This window comes from Sebastes fasciatus, chromosome 18 (assembly GCF_043250625.1).
Source record: "Sebastes fasciatus isolate fSebFas1 chromosome 18, fSebFas1.pri, whole genome shotgun sequence".
Classification (NCBI taxonomy): Eukaryota; Metazoa; Chordata; class Actinopteri; order Perciformes; family Sebastidae; genus Sebastes; species Sebastes fasciatus.
Window position 1 is genome coordinate 5,878,174 of NC_133812.1, and position 22,350 is coordinate 5,900,523.

Genomic DNA, 22,350 nt, shown 5'->3' on the forward strand with positions numbered 1-22,350 from the left:
TCTGCTAATTGTCCAGGAAGAGCTCTATTGGAAATATAACTCAAGACGGAGTGTTGGAAGTTTTAAATGGAGCAGAGGGAAAGCAGAGAATCCCTTTACCTCTAAAGGAGCCTAGGGCGACCGCAATTCTGCATAGGATATCTTTGGGTTGGTTCCTGCACCAGAATACAGACGAGGCTTCCTTTCACATTCCTCTCCTCTACAAAGAGACTATCACTCCCCTGTCACCCAGCAAAGGGCCGCCGCCGCGCTCACTCCCTTTATTTCGGTTTTGCTCCAGAAGTTTCCATGGTAACCTAAATACTATTCAGGCCTCGCGAGCAAAGCAGTCCTTGCAGGTGGCTGCTCTTTAAAGCAAAAGAATACTACAAATGCAGCTCCTTCAAAACAACTGCTGAGTGAGGGACGCTTAGGATTTCTCATTCTCGGATGCCAACATTTTTCCTGTTGATTCAAAGCTCCGAAAAAAAAAGATGAACAAACTGGATAGTTGGGGTTAAAGCCGGGGTCATCGTGTGTGATGAGGCTGTAGTCTTCTCTATAAAGACAGGAGGTGTATTAAAGTATTAATGACCCATTTGATTCTTCCTCACTAAAACAGCTCTCTGATATGATGGGGGAGGGGAGCGGTGGAGTAATAAGACTGATGTAACATGAGTGTATTTCTATGGTGAGCTTGTCGCTGAGTAACCAGTTGCCTTGGCAACCCTCTCCTTCCCACTTACCCTCCACCACTATTCCCCAGCCAGTCTCTCTCTCTCTCTCTCCCTCCCTCCTTCAGCCCTCTCTGATCTCCGTTATGGGAGGAGGATATTAAAGTGTTCTTATCAAGACTTCAGATCACAACAAGTCCAGTGTAATACGCACTCCCGTACGGGTCCAGATAAACGACGACGGCCCGGTGTCATGTGCCATATGGTCCCTGAGTGGCTCTCAGGGGAGTCACTGCTGTGTTGTGTCACTGACTGAGCTAATGGCTCCGCTCAGACAAATGAGACCTGGTGGACGACACATACGTGCCACAGGGAGCTTCTTAACATCGAGTATATCATTTAAAGCGGTGATTCTTAAAGCGGGATCCGTGAAAAGTTTTCAGATTCATTCATTGAAAGGATCATGATATCATTTTATTTACAAAAGGTTTCATAGTTCAACAAATAATAGTTAAAATTTTTAAATCTACAGTATAATCAGCCCGGTCGCCAGGACAGAATGTGAACATGTGACGTAGTATAGCAAGCGATAGTTATTGTAAGTTCTGGTTTGCCGGTTACGTGATTGGCCACCGCAACGTGACGTCGGGTCGCGTTTCTCCAAAATGTGATTCTACTTTTCCGTTACAGGCCGCTGCGTTTTTTTCGTCACCCCTTGCAGCCACCACAGCCGCAGCACATACGCACTACCGCAATTGAAAATGAATGGAAAACCTGTATTTTTGCTGCACCGCCTGATCTCGTGTGAATACAGCCTAACTCCACACCTCCAGATTTGTATCATTGGCAGACTTAGGGCTGGCCCACACTTAAAGATTTTTCAAATTTGAACAGATATTGAAAATGTGAGAGAGCCCACTCATAACCATGTTATGATAAATTTTAAAGTTTAGTTCCTATAGTGTGTGGAGAGCAACGACTTGGCTAAAACAGCACACCACACATTAACAGATTCATTAATGAACAACAAGAGTCCCCACTAAAAAAAATTTAAAAGTCGCAAAATCTCTCGCGATCAAACATGACTTTAATGTAAACAAACATGGCGGACGACGGGAAGGTAGAATTCGATCGGAGGATGTAAAAAACTCTCTTAACATACCTTACACCACAGGAATATCTGGAAAGATAATGTCTAGAACCGTCAAAAAATCCGGGTTTTGCTGATGATTGTCAGGAGGGAGAGGGGGGAGGGGGGGGAATTGGGCCCAAAATCAGCTTGGTTCTCCTGTAGTGTGTACCGCGCATAAAGTACGGCTATCAGAAATATTTTTTACCACATTAAGCTGCATAATCTGAAAGCTTTTGCATCAAAAAAGCAAAATTTTTCTGGCCCAGACATCCATGGAAACAATCCCCCTTTCCCATAAACCACATATGGTTGCTCATGGAGGGGCACAGTAGATTCCTTCATGCATCAATATTTGACAACTCAATAAATAATGAAGAGGGTGAAATGAGAATACATTTGGAACTCCGACTTATTGAAGACATTTTATACCATGTTTCTATTACTTTCTCTGACGTAGACAGACATACCAACAGCAACATGTACCACACAGTTTTAATGATAAATGCCTGCTACATCTGAACTATTACCACAATGTCAGTGCAGTCCTCTGGAGAGCCGGAGTGCGTCTCTGTGCTTGGGACGGCAGTGATGAGCAGTGCCACACATATCAGTGTGTGAGACTGTGGTTATGTCTGAGAATGCTCCACTTGTTGTACAAACACAGTGATACTTCTCCTTTTATGCCGTGGTGTAATTAAGAGCTAGGGGATTACAAGGACATTCTTCATCACAGCAGACAAGCATGTCTGTGCCATAAAAAAGCTTTCTTGTTCCTGGACTATAAAGAGTCTTTGGCTCTGTGTGATTCCTGCTTCATTATCTGTTTCCACTTATTGGGGGTCGGGGAGCTGAAGACATGCTGGAATAATGGCACAAATCATATTAATCAGAGCAGAGTCCAACCAAGGTCAATGGCAGTCCTGTCAATATGATATATAGAGAGTCCATTATGTTTTATTACACCTTCATATTAATGTAAATAATGTAAATGAAAGATTTGAATTATGACCTCAAAAACTACTCTGTATTTACCAGGTTAAAATACTTGATGAAATGAACAGGTTTTAATTTTATTGCTTGAGTGAGATGATATGATCAATCTCAATCTCATGTCTGCGTGTTAAGTATGCAGCTGGAGTCAGGACATGCTTAGCTTAGCATAAAAATGATTATTATTATTATTTGAACCCAAACCACGATCTTTCCTAATCCTAACCAAGTGCTTTTGTAGCCTAAACCAAACCAAGTAGTTTTGTTGTGCAAGTAAATCTAAAAACTAAGTAAACCTATGTTGGAACAGACACTATATGCATGTAACAAGTGGAAACTGACCCGCCGCCCAAGACGCGTCCAAATCTGGCGCTAGAGGGCTACCTAGAGCGTCATAGCTTGAAGCGTAGGGGCCACTGACCAAGTGTCGGTATTTGACGAGTTGGAAGTGAGAATGTGTTGGACAGAGCCAGCTAGCTGTTAACCCGTCTCAAATCTTTATGCTACACTAGGCTAAAAATGTACTGATTCAAGCTCTTTACGTAAAAGGCACATACATGAGATTGAAACTGATTGATCAATATATCTTAATTGGTGAGTGTGGTTTTGGTTAAATATTGAATCAATGTGTCCCATCTTGTACTTCCAGCTATAGTGTTGACTTTTTTGATATAACCAACACCACGATCTTTCTCGCCTATCAATCAATTACTTTGAGATGCTTAAACCTAACCATAACCACGTTAATCATGTTTTAGTCACGAGTGGATATTAGAAGAAAATAAATGAAATATGTTGACAGTGAATGTTTTGGGGATGCTTCCAGTTTGAGTATTTTGGGTAAGCACTTAAAAATAATTAGCTGATGCAAATCAGTAGTGTGTTGTTACTTCAGTCAAGGGGGCTTATTGGCATGGGTAACATACTTTTACATTACTAAGCAACTGTGAATTAAAAACAAAAATCTGGTCCACTCTCAAGGTTCCATGGTGGAGAGGAGGTTGTGTTGCTCTGGCTCTATCCATCTTGCATGGAGAGGAGATTGTGTTGCTCTGGCTCTATCTATCTATCTGGCGTGGAGAGGAGGTAGTGTTGCTCTGGCTCTATCTATCTGGCGTGGAGAGGAGGTTGTGTTGCTCTGGCTCTATCTATCTGGCGTTGAGAGGAGGTTGTGTTGCTCTGGCTCAATATATCTGGCGTGGAGAGGAGGTTGTGTTGCTCTGGCTCTATCTATCTGGTGTGGAGAGGAGATTGTGTTGCTCTGGCTCTATCTATCTGGCTTGGAGAGGAGGTTGTGTTGCTCTGGCTCTATCTATCTGGCGTGGAGAGGAGGTAGTGTTGCTCTGCCTCTATCTATCTGGTGTGGAGAGGAGGTTGTGTTGCTCTGGCTCTATCTATCTGGCGTGGAGAGGAGGTTGTGTTGCTCTGGCTCTATCTATCTGGTGTGGAGAGGAGGTTGTTTGACTCTGGATCTATCCGTTTGGCATGGAGAGGAGGTTGTGTTGGGCTACACAAATACAATTGACTTGACTTGGCTTGACTATACTGTGTGGTTGGTAATGCACAGGCCATTCCAAAGTGTTAGCAAAACTCCAGCATCATCACCCAATTAGGAAAGTCTACAGGAGTTTGCAGTCCTTTTCTCCGCTGTGATTGGTGTGATAAGTGGAGACGCTGATTTCTTCCTGATGATCCCGTGAAGACAGTGCACCCCTCTGAGCCCTGTTTTGATTATAGCACCGGCTGCTCCTCGTGGGCCAGGCAGCAACGTGAGGTTCTGATTAATTTATTCTGGTTCTGGAACGACTCCCAACACAACTCCCACTGAACAGGCACAGAATTACCCTCGGGCTTTCAGATCAATAGGGGAACTCCATGAAAAACAAGTGCGTGGGTTATTTTCTGTCCTTTTACTTCTCATTCTTCCACCAGAAACTCAGAAACTAAAATCTTCACTGCTCAGGGTAATCAGGGATTTGATTAAAACATCACTTGTTTTCAACTTCTAACGGGTTGGAGATATTTGGATTTTATTCAGAAATATGTCACAGATTAGTCAATACTCTGCTGGTCTAATAAGTCCTGGATTGCCATGCCACAGTACTATTTGGTACACCGCTGGGTAACTAAACACGTTGTCTCCGAATGTTGGCAGTTTTATCAAGACTAAGAGTCTCAACAAGTCCTCCAAATTAAATTACAATTTGTCCATCGCTCTCTTTAAGGTTAGCGGATCAACCAGCGTTGACTTTTGGTAGGAGACAGGAAACAAAGCGTAATTTAGATATTTAGTTATTTAGTTGACCTATCCACCCACCCCAACCTTCTACCAGGTAGTCCAGAAGGGAATCCACAAGTTGGGGAAACTCTTGCAAGATGGTTGAGGTTAGGCATTGATCTGGAATAGTTAAGGTTAGGCATTGATCTTTGAATAGTTGAGGTTAGGCATTAATCTGGAATAGTTAAGGTTAGGCATTGATCTTTGAATAGTTGAGGTTAGGCATTAATCTGGAATAGTTAAGGTTAGGCATTGATCTTTGAATAGTTGAGGTTAGGCATTGATCTTTGAATAGTTGAGGTTAGGCATTAATCTGGAATAGTTGAGGTTAGGCATTGATCTGGAATAGTTAAGGTCTGGCAGATCTGTGACAAAACCTTAGAGTGCTGAAACCTAACCTTGCACGGCAGCTGTATTCTCGCGATGACAAAAGATCACACGAGAGTCGCAGGATCACATCTCACAAGAAAATCCATTTTGTCAGGCTTCAAGAAATGCGTTTGTGTCCGGCTCGCCGTGGGCATGGCTTGGGTGTGTGAGACCTGAAATCCGGTGAGATTATAGTGTCAGACGACACAGAGAGGCAACTGTTTGTTTTGAACCACAATGGCGGCTCCTAAAGAGGTTAGCGTAGATGCTGCAATAGCATCAGTTCTATCAGACCTGGTACTGAAGTTGATATTTTTGGCCTTCAGGTAGTTTCACTTTCATTAGTTTGATTGACAGATGATTCATCCAATCACCTGCCAAGTATTTTTTAAAAGTGCCCGCCCTTTTTCAAACAGATTTCAATGATAGCTTCTTAGATGGTACGTGAAATGAATCCCAACAGGTGTCCAAGAGAATCCCAAACTCTCTCTGTGCTGGTACAGTATCTCCTGTGTGTGTGAGACTCGATACAACTTGGAGAAAATCGCTGCAGTTTGAGCATGCACCGGAGAAGAGGCTAACCAGTGTGCTCGTCACCCTGGGGAATCAGTTAGAGACACTCTACAAAAGCCTGCTTGTCCTCCAGTTGATCCAAGAGTGCAGCTGGGATCGATGATTTACAGCGGCTGCACCCACAGGTCCTCGCAGCGCTCATCACATGGCAGTGGAAGACTCTGAGGGTCACGGCTCAGACCAGGGCTGGGGGGATTACTGAGGAATGAGGCACCCCCACATAAGGCTCCAACCATGAAGCCCAGAGAACAACTGGTAGAGGGGACTGTGGAGTCTGAAGGTCTGTCTGCTTTGAGCAGATCGGGGAACTGATAAAACCAAATATGGCAACAACAGTAACAACTGCACAATGTTTCACCATAGTGACATTTGAAGGCAGTCATTTTTTATTGTTAACCTTAACAATGTCCTCTTCAAAACCTATCAAATCTAAATTCCTTTCAGTTTTCATGTTCACACTTCTGTCAGGGCTGCGTCTGGTGGTAAATAAAAAAAACCTCACAAGGTCCTATGCTGCCTCAGATCAGAGCTGTAGACTTGATACTTAGAGAGGACCACTGTGAGACTTGACTAACTACAAACTTGAATTTTCTGGAGACTTGAAAGTAAGAACCTTGAAATTTCATTAAAAAAAAAGACCAAATGCATTGGCAATTTATTGGTCAATATTGCAATAGAGACTTGCATCGTGTCTTGGTCACACCAGAGAGGGCCACTGCCACAGAAGGGCCCCAAGCCGGATTCGAACTCTCTTGCTGTGAGGCGACAGTGCTAACCACTGCACCACCGTGCAGCCCTAAAGAGAAACTAGTGTTGTGTAAAATCAAATAAAGTAATGAGAAACACCTTTGTGCAACTTTAACAAACAGCGTTGTCCTCTTTCAACGTGGACTTTCTGCCTCATTAATTAGTCATCCTCTGATGCCTGCACCTTACATCCCACACTTAGATTATCAACCCAGTCTCATTCCCAGCTCGTCAAATACCGCAGATTGGTCAGCACCCCTCGGCATCGGAAAAAGACGCACGGATGCACCCTTTAGTGACAGCATGTGACAAACCGTCACTACTAACTCAACTAACTCCAATGTAAAACCCACCCACGGCATTATTCGCCAAACAAACACAAGACTTTCAACCAGGAGACTGGTGTTCGTGTCCTGTGTGAAACTAAAAGTAAAGCTGACTTATTTTGTCACGTCAGTCTTTAGTCATGTGACTCATCGGTATCGTCAGTCCATTGAGTCACGTGAGTCGCTAGTCATGTGAGTTGCAAGTCAGTGAAGTTAACCTCAGCCAGGATGTTTCCTAACCCTAACTAACTTCTTGTGAAAATGAAAGTTTGTTTTGAAAGGACACCATGCATGTAACAAGTGTATATTGACACGCCGTCTCTGGTTCATGTTAACTCAAAGACCTTCCGGCCTGTTGAGCACAGATTTGGATTATTTTCAGACGACTATCCTTCCACCATGATTCAGTAGATAGAATATAAAGATCCCTATGAATGCATGTTGGTTGAACTGTGATCTTTCAACAATTACTGGAAGAAAAAAAGCAAGAATAATTGGCATACGTTTCGCCAACATACCTTTGAAAGATGAACCAAGTCGCCCCTTTGCTTTGCATACGATCAGCTCCCGCAGGAAGCAGCTTGTAACAGAGCCTATGAATGGCACAGACAGGAAGTGTATTGATAGTAGCTATGATTCCCCTGGTGGGTGTCTACACATGAATGCAATGCAGATCTAAATATAACCCGCTCCTTTCCCTATACAGATGGTTGGCAGCGAACACCAACTCACAGGGCTTCAAAGCTCATGCCCAGGAAGAGAGTGGAGACCTTAGAGGGTGTTGTTGCATACAGAGTACGTTTTTACATCAATATTTCATGAGCCGATAGAACACCAAGCGCTGACTTCCATTTCAATTTTGACCAGAAATAGTGAAAAAAAGAAGCATGCCGTATAGTGTGTCAAGGTGTCAAATAGGATCAAACAGGCTCACTAACCCAGTGTTTCCCTCCAAAAAAAGATTCTGGGAACCCACATTTTAAATGACAAACCATCGCTACCCAATTCACAATGGTCTATATATCAAATTTGTGTGTAAATGAATGTTCCTGCCCATTTTTTACCACCATTTCCACCTCACCGTATATTAACACGTAAACCAGCCATGTCGAAGACATATACGTTTGATAAATCAAATAAATGCATTCAGGCTAAGTTAACACCCTGTAGTTTTTTTCCTCTCATCAGTAAAACAAACAAAATGTAGGCTAGCTTTTCATATTAGATTCAGTGTTATAAGTTGGCTACAATTATCAGAACAATACGAACATTCAGGCTTCCTCATGTGGCTCAAAAGAGTACTGCAGATATAAATGTTAAATAAAAGAAATTCTGCAAAATGTATTTGGCGACTCTAATAAAATCCCCTGTGACTCACCTTTGGGTCGCATCCCTGTCTTTGGGAAAGACTGCACTAACCTATCATAAAAATAAAGATAATTCTGCTTAAAGAATTATGGTTTTAGCCATTATTCCGATGGTAATGATAAAATTGGACTCACCATCATGTTAATTGCTGAGACTGTCGGACTTTGTAGCGATGCCTCTCTATTTCCGGATCTCTGAAATTACAAGAACAATGTTGTCATAACTGATACAAATGGAAGCTGGTATCAGGGTGAGTTCTGTACCTTAAATGCTTTTACTTCTTCAATAACGAAACGATGGAGGAAAATTACCTAAAACACAACATTTGTGGAACCACATTTTTTTTTTATTTTGCACATAGATGTAGCAATCATATAGGGATAATTCTACTATAGAAAAAAGTACTATTCCCTTAGTCTGTTTTCGCACAGGATAAGCAAAGTCTGTATTTTACTCAAATTTACTGACATTACGCCCTGGATATGATGTCAAGGCCATGCTTAACATCCACTTACATTAGAAACATTATAGGCCCACTATATTATGTATATTTAATATTATAGATATTATATCATATAGGCCTATTTATGTTTATATAATATTCATTCAAAGACTTCTTGCTCCGGTGTGAATGGGTTTCTGTGCTGTGTAGCAAGATGAGCCTCCTGAATTCACAGACCCAAATGCTGTCAAAACTTCCATTTATAATCGCCATTACAGCATCAATAATTCTCGAATGGGAAATAGGCAGAAAAAAGGCAGAGAGAAAACAAAAAACCTTCTAATACCCCAAATCACGAGATGCCGATTCACATGGGGCAAATATTATCGCATGACCTATGTGTTTGGCAAAATTTGGTATAGGTAATTTGCGGTGGAATTTTTACATGACAAGTCACGACATGGCCGATACGCATGGGATTAAGATCACAGACGACCTCTGCAATTATTATAAATTACTGGAGGTCCCCAGGTAGTACTAGTCTGGTGTCAACAGAGCTGCAGATACCAATATCCTGGAAAAACTCCAACTTCCGACACAATCTGTTTCAAAATCTGTCAGACATCATAACAGGTCAACAAGACTGCTGGAGGGACACAGCCTCATTGTTTCGTCTCTATCACTTTCACTCCCTCAAGTGTATTCATTGTTGAGAGCAACAAGCTGTATCATGTTGTCTTGTTCTCTAACTCAATCTGGGAGATGTAGGAAATCACTAATACAATCATTACGAATTAGCATGAAATAACTTGTAATTACCCATGGAATGCATTAAACTTCCCCCCAGTGATCATATTACAGTAATGAAGGACTGACTCTCACTGACAGCTGATTAATAGAGTGCTGAAGAAGCTATGCAGGCATTTTTCTCCACGGTAAATAATAAGCATTATCTTCTATACAAATACAACAAATTAGTTTTTTGTTTGGTATGGTGATTGGTTCTGAATACTACAGCAGCCTTAGTTGCCTCTATTATGGCAAAGAAGCTAATCAGAGGTGCAGATCAGAGCTTTTTAAATTTAATCTATTTGATTCTTGTACATAGACACAAATTTCCCTTTTTTTCGTGACGCTCAGCGCGACTATCAACAACGTATTTTTCGTGCATTTTCCTACGAATGTCCAGCAACACGTGATTCACGTGTCAATTTCCGTTCCAGTATTTTCAAAACAAAACTACCTAGTTAGGTTTAGGAAAAGATCAACTTGGTTAGAGTTAGGCAACAAACTACTTTGTTAGTTTTAGGAAAAAATTGCAGTTTGGGTAAAAAGAACACCAGAAGTGGCGTAACTTAAGTACGGAAGTTACTTGACAAATAAATCAACTTTGACTTGTGGTTTCATACCGCAAGTTTCACAGAGGACACGAACACCGGTCATCTGGGCGAAACTCTTGTGTTTTTTGACGCAGCTCTCCATAATTCCCTGTTCACAATTACGTGGATTACATACAAATTGATTTGGTGCTGACTATAACGAAAAAAATATGAAATTTGTGTCTATGTCCATGAATCAATACATTCAATTTCGTGTCTATTTCACGAACGAATTTGTAATCTGCAACCTCACCACTCCCACACACTTTTCCTTTAAGTTTGTATTTATTTTAACCCAAACCACAATCTTTTCCTAAAACTATTCATAGGAAAATGCATACAAAATAACAACAAAATAACTTTAACTAACATATCATATGAACCGTTGTATGAGGATACTGTACGTTGAAATATTTGGTAACAATGGATCTCTATGTAAGAACGAGCTTGTGTGGTGAAACCCATTTTAATTTAGTGATGCATAAATCTCCACTTAGCAAACACTTAAATTTGAACTTTGAACAGCTGGTGCAACCGGCTGCAGGATCTTCATTTCTGAAACCATGCATGTCTGAAATAACTCTCTACATCTATAGTTGACATTCCCCAATCACAGCAGAGAACATTCTGCCACATTTGCTGGCCTTGGCTGAACAGCTGAGAGTAACATACTTCATAAACCATAATGCAACTGTCTAACCTCCTGGTGTATCCCCACACACAGTACCACTCTCACAGCAAGAGCACCTAACAGTCAATTGAAACAGAAATAAACTTCAAAGCAGCAGAGAGCAACTGCACAGAGCTGATGATGAAATATTCATCACGTAATATACAAGACATAAGAATATAATTTTAAAGAGCTTCTGGGATCAGGGTTATTTTTAGTAACCACTGAATATTTTACTTGATTTCGCCCTCTAGTAAGCATGTGACCTCCCTTTCTCTGTTTCTCACACACCGACTATGATGGGAAACCTCTGATGCTTCCTCGTTCCCTCCGGTCTTGTGTTTGTTTATAGCATCTCATGTGTGGAAGTGTGTGAATGAGGTCGTCCTCCTGCTCCTCTAAAATCATCTTTAGTATCCTTAAGTTATAATCCTTGAAGCTAGGCTTGGTAATAAGAATCTAGCAAGAGTACACTAGAATTTTTTTAAATTATCCAACCGAAAAACCAATTTGATTTACTGCAACACTGTCTCACAGCAGTTCGGGAAATAGTCATAATTTAATCTTATTTGATTCGTGTACATAGACACAAATCAACTTGGTTAGTCTTAGGCAACCAAACTACTTTGTTAGGTTTACGAATAGATCGACTTGGTTAGGATTAAGCAACAAAACTACTTAGTTAAGTTTAGGAAAAAATCAACTTGGTAAGGCTTAGGCAACCAAACTACTTAGTTAGGTTTAGGAAAAGATTGACTTAGTTAGGCTTAGGCAACAAAGATACTTAGTTATGTTTAGGAATAGATCGACTTAGGGTTAGGGGGTTAGGGTTAGGTTTATGAATAGATCAACTTGTTTAGGCTTAGGCAACCAAACTACTTAGTTAGGTTTAGGAAAAGATTGACTTAGTTAGGCTCAGGCAACAAAGATACTTGGTTAAGTTTAGGAAAAGATCGTGGTTTGGGTTAAAATAACTCTGGAAATACTGTAACTTAAGTACGAAAGTTACATTACAAATAAATCAACTTTGACTTGTGGTTTCACATGAGACACAAACAGCGGTCTCCTGGGTGAAAGTCCTGTCTTTTTTGACCCACCCATCCACTCCGATCTCCTCCCTACACGGCGTTCGCCACTCTTTGTACTTCCCGGTTCACAATTATGTGGATTACATATGAATTGATTTTGTGCTGACCATCACAAATATGTACACAAATTAATACATTAAATTTAGCCACTACTTCACAAACTGCTGTGCGACTGGGCTGTTTATTGATCGCCTTTGGGATGTAATGAGAATTTCAACAACTATAACTCTAAAGGAACATTTTTTTCAGTCGGCCACATTACCTAAAGAGATAAAATAAAATTATTAGTTTTTTTTTATAGGTGCTAGTGGCATGAAAATGAACCTAACACTGACTGAGTAAGAGAGTGTAGTTGTGGAAGAGCTGCAGGTGCTTATTACTGTCCTGGCATGGCTGTGAAGGATGGCCTCTCCATTCTTATTATGTTCTTTTACTATACGTCCATGACATAGATCGGCATGTATCTGTCTTTTGAACACAGTTTATAGTGACATTTTTGTAGTGTGAATAAAACATGACCTGACTTGACTTAAAAAAAACATCCAAACTGCTTAAGATGTATTTTGAGCTTCAGAGGATCCCTGCTGACACACACACACACACACAGTCATGTAATAGGTAGCTATTACACCCACATTATCTGCTGGATTATGGTGCTTATCTGCTCATAGTTCTGCAGCCCTTTTGTTGGAGACTTTTATATCCTACCAGGATGTGCTGCACATGAACTAATGACAGAAGATAAATGATTTTTAAAACCCTGTGAAGGAAATAATTGCTACTGTAGGATAGGTCGTGATATGAACCTGGCCTGTTAGGTGAAGATAGAAGTTGAGGATTGAGATTCAATCATTTTCTGGCAAACATCAGCCACAGTTTATCTTCCTAATACTTTCCAATTTATTACTGAATGGAAAATTCATGTATCAGGATTTTCTGAAAGTTCAGTAAAATATTAAAAAGCGGTTAAAATAGGTGTTAGGAGTTATTGTTACCAGCCGAGACGGCAACACTGGTATTGTTTTCACCTTGTGAGTCTGTGTGTGAGTTGCCAGGTGTTTATATTTCTGTCTGTCTGTGGACAGATTTTGTCACCGTGATAGCATCGCAATCGTGCAAGATATACGATCATGATGAGGTCGAGTTGGGGTATGTCTATAAAGGGGAGACTCTACCATAGAACCTAACAATCATATCTTGAGGTCAGAGGTCAAGGTACTCCTTTGAAAATGGCCTTGTCAGTTTTTCCTCCCCAAAATTTAGCGTAAGTTTGGAGCGTTATTTATCCTCCTTCATGACAAGCTAGTATGACATGGTTCCTTAGGTTGTTTACTTTCATATGATGCCAGTATCTTCACTCTAACTTTAAAACTGAGCCCGCTACAACCTAAAAATATCAAATTGCGTTAATGCATTAAAGAAATGAATGGCATTAAAATGAATTTGCATTAACGCACAGATTTGATATTTTCATCTACTGTCATTTTTTGTCTCGTTAGTGCAGTGAAAGTTAGAGTGATGTTTAAGTATGGGTTTAAGGCACATTTTTTACTTAATTTATTTATTCTTTATTTATTTATTTATTCAGTGCAAAAACAGAATATATGCAAAAAACACAAAACCAAAGATGAAAACAAACACGCTTTGACACATTTGACATACGCCTACATTCATTCCATGCAGAACAAGCAAGGTCTGTGGCATTCATTATATTTTATTGTGTTTTATGTTCTCTCTATGTATATACATAACCCTGACTCTTCTGAATGTGGTTGAGTTTGTTGAAATTGCCTTTTTCCAATTCTTTAACCACCACAAATTAAATCGGATTTCCATTGTTTTTCTGGGTAAAAGGAGACATTCAAAAAAGTTTGTGTTAATCTAATACAATATGAAGTATAATTACACAAAATATAGTGGGTATAAAATAAAAGTAATCCTAATATGTCATCTACAAAGTACTAGAAAGGCTCAGAGCAATAATCAGATATGGAATTTCCCCTGTTGATCTTTTAAATTAAGTTAAGCAGTATCATCAACATCAACCTAGCAGTTGGATACATGCGCTTGTTCTATTGCTTTTTATGAAACATATTGTAATACATGGTACCTTTCAATCATTATTTTGCCATTACTCTCTGCTGTGTGTTAGTGTTTATCTTCCAAATTAGTAATGCACAAGTCCAAGCATGCCGTGAGACAAATGTTGTCCTCCAAAGTCCCAGAAGAGCAGCAGATGGTAGATAGCTCAGGAGAACGGACCGACAGCCAGGTTCCACTGGAAACACATTAACTTCATGGGTGCACAAAGCCCTACATCGGCCAAGGAGCTTGATTGGATTTGCAGAAACCCAGTGTTATCATTGGCTGTTCAGCCATTTATCTGTAATATAATGACGAGGATATCGAGTTCTTCTTCCTGCTACCCGTCCAGCGAGTATGACATCATAGTCTGGACGGGCGAGAGGATCATAACCTGATTATCTGATAAGAAAATAGAGACCTAACAGGGGCTGACACAGCTCTGCTGTCATGACTTCAGGCTAATAGGTGGTCCCTTGTCTTCTACAAAAAAAAGCTATTTAAAGGTATAATGTGCATGTCAAATTTAACGTAGTAATATAATTCATTTTGACGCCACTAATTTCTTTAATGCATTAATGCAATAGATCTTTGGGGGGCGTAGCTCAGTTTTAAAGCGAGCGTGAACATACATTTAGGTGAGGAAAAACTGGCATGGCCATTTTCAAAGGGGTCCCTTGACCTCTGACCAAAAGATATGTGAATGAAAATGGGTTCTATGGGTACCCACGAGTCTCCCCTTTACAGACATGCCCACTTTATGATAATCACATGCCGTTTGGGGCAAGTCACAGTCAAGTCAGCACACTGACACACTGACAGCTGTTGTTGCCTGTTGGGTTGCAGTTTGCCATGTTATGATTTGAGCATATTTTGTATGCTAAATGCAGTACCTGTGAGGGTTTCTGGACAATATTTGTCACTGTTTTGTGCTCTTAATTGATTTCTAATTATAAATATATACATACATTTGCATAAAGCAGCATATTTGTCCACTCCCCTGTTGATAAGAGTATTAAATACTTGACAAATCTCCCTTTAAGGTACATTTTGAACATAAAAAAGTGCGATTCATTTGCAACTAGAATGGCACTCGGAGAGCACAGACCTCCGCATACGCGTGATTTTAAAAACAGATCACAGATGGCGGTCACGTGAGGTGGTCGGCTTATTATTAACACGGTTTGTTTCCGTGTAACGTATCGGCAGATGCCTCTCTCATTCAGCAGCCTTGTTATGTCTGTATAACGTTACACTACGTTGTCTGTCACCCCGTCAGCTACAGCTTTGTTCTTTCTCACTGTGGATGGACAGCAGCAGCCGCACACACATCCACACCATGGATGTATTAAGATCCACACACGTATCTCTCTGCTCGAAGAAGGAGGAAGAAGGCGGGGCCATGCATCATCAACGCGTCATCAGTTACACTAGGCATGTGTTATTCCTTGTGGTCTTAATGCAGAGGCTGATTGGAATTTTTTTTTAAATTCCTGAATCCGGATCATGATCGGCACCAAAATCTAATGGATTATTCATTGTGCCACACCCCACCCCTCCAAAAATTTCATTCAAATCCATGGCGGACATTTGGAGTAATCCTGCTAACGGACAAACAAACAAACAAACAAACCAACGGCAGTGAAAACATAACATCCTTCCTAGGCCTTAGGCCTTGGCGGACGTAATTAATCATGATTAACTATGGACAATCATGCAATTAATCAATTATTTCGATTAATTTATTATAATCGATTGACAGTCCTAGTGTTTTTATGTGTATGTGCTCCAGTGTTTCCCTGTTCCTCGGTCTCTCCTCTGCTGAGTGCTGCTATCGGTGTGTCAGTTTGAGTTTGACCGAGAGAAGCACTGAGCCACAGAGGACAGAATGAAGCCTGCCCCTCGGGCTGCATTCATTCAATATCCGGCAGGGTTGTGCGGAGTTGTGGGTGTGTTTATTTGTGCTTTAGAACATAACTGCCATGAAACAATCAGAATATAAGGTTTTATTTCTCTGATTTACTGCTTTGTTCTCACTAATGCTGCTCCCTTTCTTCAGTCACTCTATAGCTAGCTCTACCATCGCTGCTTTCTCACAAATCTAACATATCATACCTTTAAATCTCTGTTTAACGTTTTCAAAGTTTGTTTCCTGGGAAGTCACACCCATAACCTCCAGTTTTTTTATTCTCTTTTCAATGATTTAGTAAGCGTTCACCCTGATTAAGGTTTTATAGGTTTTAATTACACAGTGCTCGGTCACAAAGAGGGCCCTGGCTTCTCATATTCCAATCCTTTTGAATGACTCCTCTTTATTTTCCCCCCAAAGGAGGAACTGACCTTTCTGAAAGCCACCACACCTCTTTCCAAAGATTAAATAGGTCACCTCCTGTTTTCTTGCAGACACAATGAATTCATACTAAAGCAGCACAGTCTAGGGTTGTACATGAATGAGGTCTAAATGAGGTATTTTATTTTCAGCCCCTCACTATTCAGCCCATTCTCACTGCCAATTCGTCAGATACGGCAGCTTGGTCAGTGGCCCTACATGTTAAAAGCTAAAACGCTCTATGTGGCTGTAGATACGGCAGGAATAAAGAAGAAAGTAAGATTACATAGAATAAAGAGTGATAAAGACTGTGGGAGGAGGTCGGGGTGGAGGGTTGGGCCCAAAAACACAGGACTTTCATCCAGGAGGCTGCGATTCGTGACCCATGTGAAATCAAAAGTCAATGTTCACTTATTTAAGTTACGTGACACAACAGAACGTTACTACATCGCAAATGGAACATAGCTTACTTAACTACATTATGTAGGTTATGTAATGTTACACAATGACTTTGTATTTAAAACCATCTAATAGATAATCTACAGTATCATGATAAAAAGATTATTTTGCATAGATGATTTTGAAATCGATTTTTGAATGCCTGAATCAATAAATTTGTTTTATTTGAGTCCATGTGGAGGTAGAAGGAAGTTACCTCTTACTGTTGTTGTCAGAGTAACATGACGTCATATCCGTTCCGTATCCATCACCAAAACAAACCGCAAGGAGCCGAAACGACAGAGCAGAAAACGTCCGCGTGGATACAACCTGCACCATCCGATGTTAAATCCAGCATGTGTAACGTTATCCAGTAAAGGATGGAAACACTCTGGGTTTCACACATTGACAGGAAAAGCAGAGCTAGACATCACGGCTAAAGCTGCATGCTAACTCTGTCACGGACAGGAAACGTTATCAAGCCGGCCGTCACTCTCATCTCCGTGGTCAAATGGGCCGACGCTACAACTGTAGAGCACCCATATACTGACATTTATGTTAAATGCATTCAAACGGCCCCGATGGAGCTGACCATGGATGTATAAAGAGAACGGAGCTGACGACCTTGGAGAAGTTAGAGGAAGCATACACGTGGGACTACGTCCGGTTTTCAAAATAAGGTGTTAACAAAGTGAACTGTATATACAAAATACATACTGTATGTATATGGAAATAAGATTGATGGATTATATTCACCAAAAGTAGAAAACTTTACATGTCCCTTATAAATTAAAAAGAAAATACCACTAATTTCTGAGAGAAATTCTTTGATTTTTTTGGGTTGCTGGAAATGTTTTTTAATAAATAGTTCTTGACAATGACTAATATTTTTGACTTCAGGACATCTCTGACTATATAAATGCTGAAAATCAAACATATTTACTGTATTATTTTAGATATTTTCCAAAGTAAAAGTCTCTAGAAGTGTATGATTTAACTTCTTTCCCCATGGTCTAGTGTTAAAAAGATGACAAAAATAGCAATAAATTGTAATATCGTATTAGATTACTTAAAAATCACAATAAATATTGAATTGGAACCCAAGTATCGTGATAGCTTCGAGATAGGTGTATCGTTCCAGCCCTATTACTAACGTCAAGCTAATCTAGTTGAGAGTCTCACACATTCCCTGCACTGTAGTAGTAGGCATTTAATTTCCTGCTCACAAACACTTAATTCTGCGTTCAGCGCTCTGGGACATGATCAATATAATTAAACATTCAATGCTGTGTCTCAGTAAATGACTGAGCAGTGCTTAAAATGTGTTACACTGGCTCGATTCCAGTGTCAGATCCAATAATGCTGTCCACATAAAGGACAATTAACATAAACACCGGACGAAGAGGCACGGCCTGTTTTCACAGAGATTTACGCTCGACACATACCATTCAAACCCCTCCATGCCTGGTTCACTCTCATCCCATCTGTCTTTCTCGTGTGTGGAATTAGACATCTGTAACACATCTCTACTGGCAGATTTATTGCTTGTTGCGCCTGGCTTAATGGTGCACTTGACAGCTTTCTCTGGCTCAGTGAGCAGGCCAGCTCCTGGAGAAACCCTCTTTGAATCCCTCAAAGTGACTTACTGTGTTACCCTGTCAGCCTGGATAGGCCTGTTGATCCTGGCCTTCGCTGATCATTACGAATAGAAGGCTGGAGTGTTCAACGGAGAGAAAAAAAAGAAGTGGATGTGTAATAGACTCGGTGTGTAGCCTCAAGAAGACCTGGCTGGATCCAGGTCTAGTAGGATGGACAGGCCTTTACAGTGAAATGGAGGGGAAGGTTTTTCAGATTGTCAATTTAAAGCCACTTTGTGTAGATTTTTCTCTTTTTGAGACTGGCAGCTCATTGTTGATCTTCGGGAACAGTATGTGTTCCCACATGCCACCATTTTGAAGCTTTCAACAGCATCTTACAGTGTTCCTCAGCTCCACGACAAGCGAACAAATCCCATCCACTAAGAAAAACTACGAAAAGCTAGTATGTGGGCATTGAGTTAAGTTTTGTTTTTGTTAAACTATGAATTTATTCTGATAGCATATGTTCTTAAAAAAATATTAACATGCGTCCTCGTGATTGGATCACAAGTGAACAGCTCTAAGTACAGGTGTGAACGCACTCAAGACGCATTAAGGACGCATTGAGATCAGATCGCTCAGACCACATTCAGAGGTGGACTAGGCCACATATGGCCACATTCTTTTAGCAGTGTGTACGCGAATGTGTCCTGGGTCACATTAAGGACCGCCTGCTCATCTGATGCTCCTCAGGTAAACAGACAGGCGAGCGCTCGTCTGCCTCGCAGCAGGAAGCGGCCTCTGTGCTCTACTGTGTCCTGTCGGTACATCTGTATTTTATGGAAATATACCTTATCTATAGGCTACATATCTTCAGACTATCAGACTGTGAACAGGAAGTGCATTATTGTCGGAGATGTGTCGGCGTTTTTGTTCCGCTGCTTTGCACGGAGCTGACACCTGCCCGCCCGACTGCCTGCTCGCTCTCTCCTCCCCGGCTCTCTGGAGCTCAGTTCTAATCTGTTTCCTGGCAAAGGCAGCTTCGCGGTCGCAAGCTTTACAGCGCCCCCCCCGCCCGGACCTTGCTGCTTCCCGGGGCCGTGGATAAAGTGCTTGCTTTTATGGTCCTGGTAGTCTCAATGACATTCGTGGCCCTGGTACTCCATACTCTTTGTCATTTTCCTGGGTTTCTCTTTTGACTTTCAAAAACCAGGTTTCTGGAGACGGGTGGAGTCATGTTAAGGATGGTTCCAGTGCATCATCGAGCCATGGTTTCAGCTCTGCCCAAAAATTCCTGAACTCAAAACTGGCGAAAAACGGATCAATCCAGTACTACAATGTTCATAGTCTTTGCACATGTTTTCAGTCATTATTTTAGAAACAAATCTCTGAATTTCCTTTTTACGGCCTTTAAACAAGCTAAGAGAGAGGGTTCTAGCAGAATTTGAGTGTGTAATTACCCTTTAATAAAGAAGAGTACAACGAACAAACATCATAAAACTGACTGTGATGTACTCCTGAACGTCTTCAGAAATTCACAGGAACATTGACTCATTAGGAAAAGCAATGACCAACGATAACCTCCAACGAATACAATAAAACTGAACACAAGATTTCAGATACGATACATGTACGTCCTAATGTGAGCAGTGGCTTCCTCAGCTGTTCTCATTGAGTGGGTGAAACACAGACATACTGGTGGCATTAACAGTTCCACCTAGTAAGATATTCTCCCTAGTTTAAATTCACTGCTCAGGGTTATTTGCCACAACTGCAATGACGTTTTCAGTACAGAGAGACGAAAAAGGATTAAAACATCTCATTAATGAAATATCGAAGTTTCGATGATGACTTCACTGTAAATAATGTAAGCTGTTAAAAACAAAACAAACCTCGGCCTGTCCATTCAACAGGCTATAGTGCTATAACTGATTTATTTGGAATATATCTAATCCTATAACAGCAGGCTCATTGTCATTGTGACTGCTCAATGAACTGCTTGCTCATTTTTCAAGTCCTGTGCTATTATTCCGTTGTCTTCGCCGCCATCCACATGGCCTACTCGCTGCTCCTACAGGAGTTAAAAAGGACTGTGAGTCGTTCCCCCCCCCCCCCCCTCCACCCCACCCCTTGACCGAGAGGACAACAGATGCAACACACTGCCTGCTTGAAGCGGAGCCATTAATCACAGCAGTGCCGTTAATGAAAGGGACTTACTCAGCGGAGCAAGAAAAGGAAAAAAAAACAAAAAAAACAGGAGCACCTCTTATTTAATTAAGAGGGAAAGCACAGATTGACAATGATTGGCAGCACTGAGGGATCAAATGGAAGCAGATTGTACTATTCATTTGGAGCTTTACAGGGAAAACGGTTGGAAATGCGACATTGTTAATGTTCAAATGGAAGACAGATTGCGTATTCTTCCCTTGACAAAAGTATCTACTGCCCATATTAGCACAGTGTTGCTATTTCTATCCTCTGGAGGTCATTAACTAATTGCCTGCAATGAAACAAGCTGTAAATGTCGACTGTTCGGCACATTAACAACCTCCAAATCTTGTGACTTTTTCCAAACTTTTCTTGGACTCAGTTTAAACCCTGCCCTATAAAAGTGAAACTGAATCCGTTGATGTTTTGTCCAACGTTAACCTGAGAAGTGTGGGCCATGTGTTACGGGTCAGAGGCCACTGGGGGGAGGAGGGGTGTTGGTACAGTATTAGTTTGCACATGGACTCTCCAGAAAGAGCTCCTTGGTTAACCAACAGATGCCCGGTGTCAAAAGTCACCATTTGCCCCCCCCCCTCCCTCCTCAGACAGAAGGGAGATAGAGAGGGACAGACGGCCTCTGGGCCCCTTTGAGGACTGAAACAAAACCAAGCTCCAAGCTTTCTGTTCTCTGAAAACCTGCCGCCTGGATCCCCACTGAAGCCGAGGGTGCACTATAAGATACTTACTGGCTGCAGGTAGTTCAATTTAAAGGTCCCATATTATAAAAAAGTGAGATTTTCATGTTTTTCTTATTATAAAGCAGGCTTAAATCCTATAAAAATACTGTGAAAGTATCGAAACATTTCATTTTTTGGAAATACACACAGCCCGTATTCAGAAGCTCTGCGTTTGAAACACGCTGTCAGGATTTCTGTCCATTTGTGATGTCACAAATATACAATATTTAGACCCTTTACACAGATTTAAACATAAACATTCTAAATGTGTCCTAGTTTATTTCCTGGTTGCAGTGTATGTGAATGACATCAGCTGACAGGAAGTACACATGGACCCAAGCTGTTGCCTAGCAACGCAATTCCGTCGAAATGCACTAAAACGGAGCGTTTCAGACACAGGGTGAATACAGGTATATTCAGGCCGACAGTATGAGGAAAATAAAGTTTTTTTTGAACATCACAGCATGTAAACATGTTCTAGTAAAAACACCCAAATACAAGTATGAACCTGAAAATTAGCATAATATGGGTCCTTTAAATTAAACAAAATGAATAACCACATTGTTTGAAAAAGAAAAATCTGATTTTGCTGAGCCAATATACCCACTAAGCGTTCATTCGGTGAGTTGAATCCAGGCACCCATTTCTACATAATGACATGTGATCATATTAATTCACAATTTACATCAGGTATTACAAATAAGCATTGCGTGAGTTTTCCTAGGAATGTCCAGCAACACGTGACGCATGTGTTAATTTCTGCTCCACTCTTTTCAAAATAAAACTACTTAGTTAGGTTTAGGAAAAGATCGCCGTTTGGGTTAAAAATAACACCGGAAGTGCTGTAGCTTAAACTTAAACTTAAGTTACGTGACAAATAACACAACTTTAACTTGTGGTTTCACACGGGACATGAACACCGGTCTCCTGGGAGAAAGTCTGGTGTTTATTTGACCCACTCTTC

General features: G+C 40.9%; 1 long non-coding RNA gene across 2 annotated transcripts in view; it reads right to left on the reverse strand.

The window, feature by feature from the left end:
* LOC141756425 (uncharacterized) overlaps positions 1-22,350 on the reverse strand; it is a 184,319-nt gene that overhangs the window by 37,357 nt on the left and 124,612 nt on the right. Inside the window, exons 5-6 of one of the 2 annotated variants that reach the window (XR_012591469.1) lie at positions 8,571-8,630; positions 7,586-7,661 (exon numbers count right to left, since the gene is read on the reverse strand). This is a non-coding gene — a long non-coding RNA (uncharacterized LOC141756425). Of the gene's footprint in view, positions 1-7,585; positions 7,662-8,570; positions 8,631-22,350 lie in introns of those variants that run through there. The other variant, XR_012591470.1, reaches the window with a different exon arrangement.